This window comes from Rhinopithecus bieti, unplaced genomic scaffold (assembly GCF_001698545.2).
Source record: "Rhinopithecus bieti isolate Rb0 unplaced genomic scaffold, ASM169854v2 scaffold_35903, whole genome shotgun sequence".
NCBI lineage: Eukaryota > Metazoa > Chordata > Mammalia > Primates > Cercopithecidae > Rhinopithecus > Rhinopithecus bieti.
The window spans coordinates 948,132-959,667 of NW_016815549.1; the positions used below are offsets into that span (position 1 = coordinate 948,132).

The window sequence follows — 11,536 nt, forward strand, 5'->3', positions numbered from 1 at the left end:
TCTCTGGCACGGCCAGGCGTGCTGGCTCACACCTGTAATCACAACGCTTTGGGAGGCCGAGGCGGGCAGATCACTTGAGGTTGGGAGTTCGAGAGCAGCCTGGCCAACATGGCGAAACCCCATCTCTACTAAAAATACAAAAATTAGCCAGGCATGCTGGCATGTGCCTGTAATCTCAGCTACTAGGAGTCTGAGGCAGGAGAATCGCTTGAACCCAGGACGCGGAGGTTGCAGTGAGCCAAGATCATGCCACTGCGCTCTAGCCTAGGCAAGAGAGCAAGCCTCTGTCTGTCTCAAAAAAAAAAAAATTAGCCAGGTGTGGTGGTACACGCCTATAATCCCAGCTACTCAGGGAGGCTGAGGCAGGAAAATCACTCGAACCCAGGAGGTGGAGGTTGCAGTGGGCCAAGATCATGCCACTGCACTCCAGCCTGGGCGACAGGGCGAGGTCCCATTTCAAAAAATAAAAAAATAAAAAATAAAGTTCTCTGGCCTAACCAGGCATGGTGGCTCATGCCTGTGATCCCAGCACTTTGGGAGGTAGAGGCAGGAGGATCGCTTGGGCCTAGGAACTCAAAAGCAAGCCTGGGCAACAATGGGAGAATGGGAGACCTTGTCTTTAAAAAAATGTAAAAATTAGCTGAGTGTGGTGCCACATGTCTGCGGTCCTAGCTACTTGAAAGGCTGAGGTAGGAGGATCACTTGAGCCCGCCCAGGAGGTCAAGACTGCAGTGAACCCTGATAACACCACTGCACTCCAGTCTGAATGACAGAATGAGACCCTGTCTCAAAAATAAATAAATAAAAAATAAAGTTCTCTGGCCTAAGACAAATGAGGAAGGGAGGGTATGCGGCACACCAGCCTGGAGAGCACAGTCCCAGCACACTGAGAACCCTGGCATCAACTGCTACCTTTTTTTTTTTCTTTAAAATGGCCAGGGGCAGTGGCTCATGCCTGAAATCCCAGCACTTTGGGAGGCCGAGGCAGGTGGATCACCTGAGATCAGGAGTTCCAGACCAGCCTGGCCAACATGGTGAAACCCCATCTCTACTAAAAATACAAAAAATCAGCTGTGTGTGGTGGCAGATGCCTGTACCCAGTTACTCAGGAGGCTGAGGAAGGAGAATTGCTTGAACTCAGGAGGTAGAGTTGCAGTGAGCAGAGATCGCACCACTGCACTCCAGCCTGGGCAACAAGAGCAAAACTCCGTCTCAAAGTAAAAAAGAAATCAGGTGGTGCGTTTAAATCTGGTCCATATAAGAGAACAACATAAAGAACAGGGCTTTGGACTCAGACGTTCCTGGGCTCTATATTGCCTTGGGAGAATTAAGCACCACAAGAAAAGCATTTAATAGTCACCTGGCCCCCAACAGGCACTTTGTTGGTAGCTGCTATCATCAAACAGAGAGGAGCTGAAGGTTTTCAAGCACAGAAGAAAGAATGATAACCACTCCTGCTTGGGTGTCAGCTTTTGTAAGGAGCCTATATGCTCCTAATTAGGAAGCCTGGCCTGCCTCTCAGTGTCAACACAGCAAAAGCTAATTAATTAAAAGCAGAAAAAGGGGAGCCAGGTGCAGTGGCTCATGTCTGTAGTCCCAGTTACTCAGGAGGCTGGGGCAGGAGAACCACTTGGAGCCCAGGAGTTCAAGGCTGCAATGAGCTATGATCACCAATGCACTCCAGCCTGGGTAACAGGGCACAATCCTGTCTCCAGAAAAACAAAGGAGAGACAGGGAGGGGAGTAATCTCCCTCCTTCCCAGAAACTGAAGGAGCCAGTAAGAGTGCAGCACTGAGGCAAAAACACAAATGTGAAGGAATGAAATGAAATGCAGAATTGAGAAATAGACTCAAGTACATATAAGTATCTGATTCAGCCTGGGCAACACAGTGAGACCCCCATCTCTACCAAAAGTAAAAATTAGCCAGGCATGGTAGTGCACACCTGTAGTCCCAGCTACTGAGAAGGCTGAGGCAGGAAGATCTCTTGAGTCCAGGAGTTCAAGACTGTAGTAAGCTATGACAGCACCACGGCACTCCAGCCTGGGCAACGCAGCAAGACCCTGTTTCAAAATAAATAAATAGGCCAGGCGCGGTGGCTCATGCCTGTAATCCCAGTACTTTGGGAGGCCAAGGCGGGCAGATCACAAGGTCAGGAGTTCAAGACCAGCCTGACCAAACGGTGAAACGTCCCCCCACTAAAAATGCAAAATTAGCTGGGCGTGGTGGTGCACGCCTGTAATCCCAGCTACTCAGGAGGCTGAGGCAGGAGAATCGCTTGAACCCGGGAGGCGGAGGTTGCAGTGAGCCGAGATAGCACCACTGCACTCCAGGCTGGGTGACAGAGCAAGACTCCATCTCAAAATAAATAACTAAATAAATAAATATAAAGAAATATAAAAAATAAAAACTTGAAATACTATCCAGTGAGTAAGGGAGGATTAATCACAGTGTTACAGTAATTGATAATCAATTTTTCTTAGAAATTAGAACCACACTGTACTACACTAAGGCAAAAATACAGACAAAAGTAGAGTTTAATACAAAAGTGAAATTATAGGCCAGCATGGTGGCTCATGCCTGTAAACCCAGCACTTTGGGAGGTTGAGGAGGGCAGATCACCTGAGGTCAGGAGTTCGAGACCAGCCTGACCAACATGGTGAAACTCCATCTCTACTAAAAATACAAAATTAGCCAGGCATGGTGGTGCATGCCTGTAATCCTAGCTACTTGGGAAGCTGAGGCAGCAGAATAGCTCGAACCCGAGAGGTGGAGGTTGCAGTGAGCTGAAATCATGCCACTGCACTCCAGCCTGTGCAACAAGAGCGAAACTCAGTCTAAAAAAAAAAAAGGTGAAATTATCCAGGTGCTGCAAAAAATAAAATGTTTCTCCAACCTATAAAGCAAAAACTCAGGGCATGATCTGAAAGAATCCGGACATCACCTCCCCACACGTGAACACGTTTTCAGTGTTTCACAGCCATCCCTGCTCTTCCCCAGAGCCATGAGCCCTCCAAGGCAGGGCCACTGCAGACCCTCTGTGTGTCCCCTGCTCGGGAAGAATCCCTCAAGTTTCTACGTTAGGAAACAACAGAATTCACAAAAGTAAGATATAATCCAGGTTGATTCAATTGGTATACCAATTTAGAAGTTCTACGTACACTTTAATTAAAAGGAAAATAGAGTAAGAAACATTTTCAGCACACAGTTAAGAGCTCATCTTTGACAATGTCAAGGTCATTCAAATTATCAAAACACCATCAACACTCTAACAGATCAAACTGGCAAAAAGCCACACATGTAAGAGGAAATCCTCACGCTAAACACAGCTGAGGGCCTCTCGCAGGCCCCACTGAAATTCTGGCTCTGCCACTTGTCAGGTAAGGCAACCTCAAATGAGGTGCTTAACCTTTCTGAGTCTCAACTTCCCTCTTCCTCAGCAGTAAAATGGGACAATACCCTATAGCTCACAGGCTGGTCTGAGGACAAGAAATGAGAAGGTCTAGTGAAGGCACCGGCAAACCCAGCCCCTAACTGACACACAGTAGGTGCCCAGTGAACGTGCTGCTTCCCTTTATTTCCTAGTACAGCAAAACACAAATGTAAGCCACAAAAGAGATGCAGGTTAGAATGCAAATTCTGATGACAGAGTAGACAGGAACACAAAAAAGTATATCCTTCCTAGGAAAATCAGTGCCTGGGTAAACAGAAAGCATCACTCACGTCTGGAATTGGAAACCATTTTGGTGAAACTATAGGATTTCATTCATGGCAATCCAAGGACCCTTTCCTGAATTGCCGCCAAGAAGAAAGCACAGGAAGAAGGAAGTAAGGTCTGGCAGAGCCCAAAGCCATCTGGCTTTAAGTCGAGAAAGAAAACCTTTCTCTACTCCTCTCCTCTGCCGTGGGGGGGCCAGGGACAGCAGCCCGAGGGCCTCTCCTATGGAGAAGTTGAGCCAACTTTGAGGTCTTTGTTGGTCCCAAGTCCAGTTAAATTTCTTAAACCTCAGAACAGGGTGTCAGTCTTCAGGGAAATAAGCCTAAAAGGGAAAAAGTACTTCCGCTTGCAACACACTTTAAAACCAAACTCTGCAAGGGCCAAGGCCACCTGTCCTCAAGCACTTCCGCCTGGTGCCACTAGGGCAAGAAGCTGCACTCCAGGCCACCTGCCACCTGATAGTACCCTTCATAGGGGAAGTTGTACAAACAAGGTGTGTGCTTCTGAGACAAGGCTCATGGGTGGACTCTGGACACCGGCCAGAAAACCAACTGCAGATGGCCTGCCTCCAAGTCCAGGTTTATAGAAGACAAACTAAGCCTGAATTCCCCAAGCCAGCACTCAGGGCCCTCCTGATCCGTCTCTGCCTGCCTCTCCAGCCTTGTGCAGTTGCACCCGGCCACCTACCTGCCCCCACCACTAGCCCACTCAGCCCTACTCACCACCACCTGGGGGGCCCTCCTCAGGTAGGCCATCAGGGGCCTCAGAGCCCCGGTAGGGTGTGGCACAAGGAGACACTCAATTGGTGTTTTCAAAGGCCACCTCCTCTGAAAAGCCTTCCCTGCCTCTCCCAGAAAGCTGCCAGGCCTCCTTCCTCCTAGGCTCCTTTTGGCCACACCCTACCTGAAACAGCGATCTTACGGCTGTTCTCAGGTCGCTCTCCCCACCGGATTCTCCCCTTCAGGCAGGCACAGCTCTAATCATTTCTGGGAACTATTCTCTGGTTAAATGCCTGGCATGGATTAAGGTTTCAAAAATCTACTTGCTGAATTAATTACTACTAACAACTGTGGTCTTAAGGGGGCAGATTTCAGGGACAGTCCCATCCAAGAAACATCTGCTGAGAGCTGGATTATGTTCCAAGAACTCGGTGAGAGCTGGAGGTAAGACTACGAGGAAGAAATCCCCTGCCACCAAGTTCCCGGAGAGTGCACACCAGCAGCTGAGCAGTGACCAGCCTATACACTGGTTAGAGGCTAGACCAGATGGTGAGGAACGCTGTCAACACATGATGGTCAGGAAAGTGAAAACTCCTCCCTTGACAGGTGTTTTCCAAAGTCCCAATCACTAACGTCCTAGTGACAGCATCCCCCTGCAGCACACACCCCTAGGTAGGCACAGGAGGAATGGATCCAGCGCCTGGCCCAGCACCCTGCCATGGTAGGCACTGAACCCAAGTCAAATGGTGATGAGTCATCACTTTCCAGCCAACAGAAAGACAAGATGTGAAGTATGGATAAGAGAAAGACTGTTTCCATTCCATGCAACAAGGCCATCTGAATTGTATTTACCTGTCACAAGACTCAGTTCTGCAGGAAGTAAAGAGGACAGCAGCCCCCGAGGGATTCAATCAACTGTCACTCTACCAGAGCCACAATCCTCACTTCAATACAAGTCAGAAAGAGGAGGGTAGCTCTGCCAGTGACTCTGCATGGGGCTTTGGAAAACAATCCCGTCTAAAAACAACTGCTTGATTTTCTCCTCCTTGGTCTTGACCCAAGTCTCCATAAATAAAAGCAACTGTTTACAAAGGCCAAACCAAACGATCTAGGTGTGTTCCCACGGGGTAAAAACATCTACTTAGCGGCTTCAGGGAGAAGTCATGTTGCTGTCTGTGCAGACATCCACGGGCAGCCTCTTCCCAGGACTGGAGCACGAAGCCCTCCCTGTCCCGGCTCCTCTCTGGACGCTCCACAGGACAGCTGCCTCTTCAAACCCCAGTGGCAAGGGGGCACCACTGTCCTATCTGATCCTCAAAGGGCGGTGTGTTCACCTTTACTGCCAAGCCTGCCATCAACCCAGCTCTGGCCACTGACTTCTGGATTCTTTTTTTTTTTTTTTTTTTTGAGACAGAGTCTTGCTCTGTCGCCCAGGCTGGAGTGCAGTGGCGCAATCTCGGCTCATTGCAAGCTCCGCCTCCCAGGTTTACACTATTCTCCTGCCTCAGCCTCCCGAGTAGCTAGGACTACAGGGGCCCACCACCACGCCCAGCTAATTTTTTTCTGTTTGTATTTTTTAGTAGAGACGAGGTTTCACCGTGTTAGCCAGTATGGTCTCGATCTTCTGACCTCGTGATCCGCCCGCCTCGGCCTCCCAAAGTGCTGGGATTACAGGCGTGAGCCACTGTGCCCAGTGACTTCTGGATTACATATATATACATTTTTTTTTCCTGAGACAGAGCTTCACTCTTGTTGCCCAGGCTGGAGTGCAGTGACACAATCTCGGCTCACTGCAACCTCCGCCACCCAGGTTCAAGTAATTCTCCTGCTTTAGCCTCCCGAGTAGCTGGGATTACGGGCGCCTACCACCACATCTGGCTAATTTTTTGCATTTTTATTTTTTTTTTAGTAGAGATGGGGTTTCACCATGTTGGCCAGACTGGTTTCTAACTCCTGACCTCAAGTGATCCGCCCACCTTGGCCTCCCAGAGTCCTGGGATTACAGGCGCCCGCCATCACGCCCGGCTAATTTTTGTATTTTTAGTAGAGCCAGGGTTTCACCATGTTAGCCAGGCTGGTCTCAAACTCTTGACCTCAAGTGATCCGCCCACCTCAGCCTCCCAAAGTGCTGGGATTACAGATGTGAACCATTGAGCCTGGACTCCTTCTCTCTCTTTTTTTTTTTTTTTTTTTGAGACGGAGTGTTGCTCTGCCGCCCAGGCTGGAGTGCAGTGGGCGGATCAAAGCTCACTGCAAGCTCCGCCTCCCGGGTTTACGCCATTCTCCTGCCTCAGCCTCCCAGTAGCTGGGACTACAGGCGCCCGCCACCTCGCCCGGCTAGTTTTTTATATTTTTTTTTTAGTAGAGACGGGGTTTCACCGTGTTAGCCAGGATGGTCTCGATCTCCTGACATCGTGATCCGCCCGTCTCGGCCTCCCAAAGTGCTGGGATTACAGGCTTGAGCCACCGCGCCCGGCCTCTTTCTCTTTTTTAATTCAAGTCCTGGCTCTGGCAGAAAGGACTGGACGCTCCAGGCTCACGAACACTTGCAGCTGCCTCCGCTCCCCAAGCGCAGACGACACATCAGGCACTGCGTTCCATGTCTATATCCACTAGTTCTGTCACCTCCACAACCATCCAAAGAGCTGACAGAAGACTGAGGTCTAAAGGGTGCTGCGTAATAACAGAGCTGTGCTGGGCTAGCCTGAGTAGCCGGGGCACTTACACTTTCCACTGCTACACACGCGGCCTAAAACAATGGATTGATTTGCATTATGTAAAATGGAAAAGGCCATTATAAAAGTAGTTTGGCTTTTAAATGGGTGATTCTTTAGGATAATAGTCCTGAAAAAAATTTCCTAGAAGCTCACATATTCCTCCAGAGGGTGAGTGGCAACTTTCAGACACTTGGAACTTAACACTGTTTAAGTTCCAGCCCATGTATGTTTCGGCAAAGCAGGCAGAAACTGGGGTTACTGTTCAGGGTCCTCAAAGGCTCCTTCACAACCCTAAGGAGCTCTTAACTTACACTGACCACTGGTTATGATTAAAGGCACAGGTGGAACGTTTTTTTTTTTGAGATGGGGTCTCTGTCACCCAGGCTGGAGTACAGTTGTATGATCTTGGTTCACTGCAACCTCTGCCTCCCAGGCTCAAGCGAGCCTCCCACCTCAGCATCCTGAGTGGCTGGGACCACAAGGCGCATGCCACCACACCCACCCAGCTATTTTTTTTTTTTTTTTTTTTGTAGGGTTTCACCATGTTGCCCAGGCTGGTCTTGAACTCCTGAGCTCAAGTGATCCACCCCCCTCAACCACCCAAACTGCTGGGATTAGAGGCAAGAGCCAAGGGCGCCTGGCCGGGACATTTTAAATTAAAGACATTCAATGCAAAATGTTCCAGCCTCACTTAGTGATTTGGTAAATTACTAATTAACTAATTTTCCCAAGTACTTGTGAAGTGACTGGGAGGCAAATGATACATTAGGAAGATATTTAGACTACTTAAAGCCGGTATAGTTTATAATCTTAATTATTAATAAGAGAAATCATTTACTGAGCATTTAGCATGCACCAAACATGTGGGGAGCCATTACATGCTCTAATAATCACAAGCCTGCCAAGGGTACTGAAGAAACTATGGGATTCAGAGAGGCTAAGTTACGCACCCAAGGTCACACAGCAACAGAAACTGAGTTCAAACCAGATCTGACATCAAAGTTCATACATGGCCTGCTGGCATACTTATGAATACAGTCCCTAAACATTATCCCCCTTCCTCTCAGCTCCTTTAATGTTGCCAAAAGGTGTATTCACCCAATAACCCTGATCATTGATAAGCTGAACACTTAACCATTCTTACACTTCCGTGTATGTATGTTAGGCTTCATATAAAGTTTTAAAAATAAAATAGGCCAGGCGTGGTGGTTCACGCCTGTAATCCCAGCACTTTGGGAGGCCGAAGCAGGTGGATCACCTGAAGTCAGAGGTTCAAAACCAGCCTGGCCAATATGGCAAAACCCCACTATGGCGAATCTCCACTAAAAATACAAAATTAGCCAGGCGTGGTGGCACATGCCTGTAATCCCAGCTACTCTAGAGGTTGAGGCAGGAGAATCACTTGAACCTGGGAGGCAAAGGTTGCAGTGGGCTGAGATCACGCCATTGCACTCCAGCCTGGTCGACAAGAGCGAAATGCCGTCTCAAAAAATAGAATAGAATAGAACAGAACAGAACAAAACAAAAAAAGAAACAAAATAAACAGGAGGGAAAAAACAATGCAGGTTCCAGCAGCAGGCTACCTGGGTTCAAGTCCCAGCTCCTTTGCTCACTAGCTGTGTGAGCTTGGACTCATTTCTTAACTTCCCTGCACCTTGGTTTCTTTCCTTGCAGCAAAATGAAGACAATAAGAGACCCTATCCGGTTAGGCAGTTGACAAGATTAGGGGAAGAAATCCACATAAAGTCCTTAAAATCGTGCCTGGCACAGGGTAAGCCTTAGAAAATGTTGGCTGGTGTTATTCTTTCCTGGACACGGATGGGGCCAGCCAACTCAGCCCCACTATTTTAGCAACCATTTGCATAAGCAAGGCCAGACACAGCCAGTCTGTGTCTACAAGGCCACAAAGTACAGCTTCTTCCTGTCACCAGTCTCTCTCCTCACACCTGCTGTGTGATACTGACGAGGCTCTGGGCCTCAACTTCCCTATCTTTAAAATCAAGTGACTAGTCAAGCAGACCAGTCCCTGAGAGCCTTCCAGATGGACAATCAAGAATTCTAAACCACCCGGGCCCAAGAAACTGTCTTTCTTTTTTTCTTTTTTTTGAGACTGAGTCTAGTTCTGTTACTAGGCTGGAGTGCAGTGGTACGATCTTGGCTCACTGCAACCTCCATCTCCTGGGTTCAAGTAATTCTCCTGCCTCAGCCTCCCGAGTAGCTAGGATTATAGGCACGCATTGCCACACCCAGCTGATTTTTGTATTTTTAGTATAGACGGGGTTTCACCATGTTGGCCAGGATGGTCTCAATCTCCTGACCTTGTGATCCACCCACCCCAGCCTCCCAAAGTGCTGGGATTACAGGCATTAGCCACTGCGCCCAGCCAAAACTTTATTTATACACAGTCCTAAAACACACGTTCAGCTGGTCATGGTGGTGCGTTCCTGTAACCACAGCTACTCGGGAGAATCGCTTGAGCCCAGGAGTTCAGATCCAGTCTGGCCAACATAGCATGACCCCATCTCTAAAAAAAATTTTTTTTAAGTTAACAAACACATACTCACCTTCCTAAAATCCTCTTGTATTCTCTATGTATTAATGTTTATACTGACAACAAATCTTTTCCAAGGTCTCAAAGACTCCCCAAGCCACCGCCGACCTGCAGGGCAGGCATCCCGTGCTGAGGCTGGGACTCAAGGTGAGAAGCTCTGACCAATGGGGGAGAGAGATTCAAACAAGCTGCTCTGACTTTGAGAGAGGCCTTCTACAGTGCACCAGCTAAGGAATCAACCCAGAGTAGAGGAGGGAAAGTGGAGGCATGAAAGACAGGAATTCACTCACTGAACAGGGAATGGGGCGGAGACAGCACACCCAATGCTGAGGAACTGCAGGGGCTAAAGGAGCACAGGGGAACAGCAGAAGCCAGGCGAGGCAGAGCCCAAGCTGAATGTGAGAGGGTAGGCTGGGGGCAGACGGTGAAAACTCAGTTGTACAAACAGGAATCAAGCCCAGCTCAGTGCAAAGAGCTGGGACAGCGGAGGACACCGAGGTGAGCAGAGCCTGGCTCAGTAGCCTGCCTCAGTTTGAATCCCATCTCTGCCTCTCCCCATCTGGGTGGCTCCAAGCCAGTTACTCTGTCTCCCTTAGAGCTGACACCCTTGATGTTTCCCAAAAGGTGTTTTCGCCCAATGACCCTGAGCGCCAAGTTCATGCCAGGTTCTCAGTAGGACTGGAGATCTCATTAGGATTGTGGAGCCCACAATCTCAAGGGCTCAAACACACAGCAAAGAAGCAGTAAGAGGGTTGGTCGGAGGGGGGAAGCCATACCCAAACTGAGATATGGGTTGGTACTGGCCAGATGAACTGGGCAACAGGAAGTGTTCTAAGACTGCTGTAAGGACTAGCCCAGTCCAGGCAAAGCGACTGCCAGTTTCCAACAGGCAACCCACCTCTATAAAAGCCAGACAAGACAGTAATTAGGTGCTAACATCCTACAATAGTGGGGGCAAGACAGTGAGCATTTTGTCCCCAAGACCCCACCACGACTACCCTCCTCAGCTAGCCTCACTGCGTGAAATAACCAAGGTGATGCCCAGGGGCCTCCAGTAGGGGCAAAATGCACCAGTGCCTATAAAACCTTTCCAAGCAAAACTTCCAATTCCACGCTGGGGAAAACGGCGTCCTATGTAACTTTAAGACAGAAACGACCTCACGTGGCCTGCTCAGGCGCGGTCACTCCGGGACCCGCAGGGTCATTCCCCTATCCTCCTGACCAGCCATTCCCATCAGGGCCGGGCCCTACAGCCTAGAGAGACTCCTGGCGGGAGGGGGCCAGGAGTCCCTGGACTCTCTCCTCAAGGCAGCTACCCCGGCCCCCAGAGGGTCCCCGGGCCAGGGTCTCAGCGGCCCGGGAATGGGAGTCTCTGAGGCGGAGGCAGGGGGATTCCCTAGCCCAGGGACAGAGGGTTCGCGTGGGGTGGAGGTCCAAGGAGGTCTGGGCTCCGAGATGAAAGGGTATTCCGCGGATCAGGGACTCCAGGGGTAGAGGCGTCCGAGATGAAAGGGGGGTCAGGGGCTACAAGGAGGAGGGTCCGCTGCCCGGGGACTGAGCGTCCGAGGTGGAAGGGGACTCCGGGGTCGGGGTCTGGCGCACCCAGCCGCCGCCTCTCAGGCCGGGAGCCTCGCGTCGGAGGAGTAAAACTTTTCGTCAAGTTCCGGGAAAGGAGCGGGACACAGCGCGCGCCTCCGCGAGGGCCGCTGAGTCTCGAGTGTCGCCCCAGCCCCGGAGGCCCCGCGACAGCACCCCGGGCGCCACGCACGCGCTGCCCTGGCGTGCAGGAGCCGCGGCCGCGCGGCGAGGGACACCCAGCAGGACCCGCGTCC

At 50.2% G+C, this 11,536-nt stretch overlaps 1 protein-coding gene across 2 annotated transcripts in view; it reads right to left on the bottom strand.

The window, feature by feature from the left end:
• The window catches only part of TBC1D14 (TBC1 domain family member 14), a 120,493-nt gene that overhangs the window by 106,893 nt on the left and 2,064 nt on the right, over window positions 1-11,536 (bottom strand). The gene's annotated exons all lie outside the window — the stretch shown is intronic.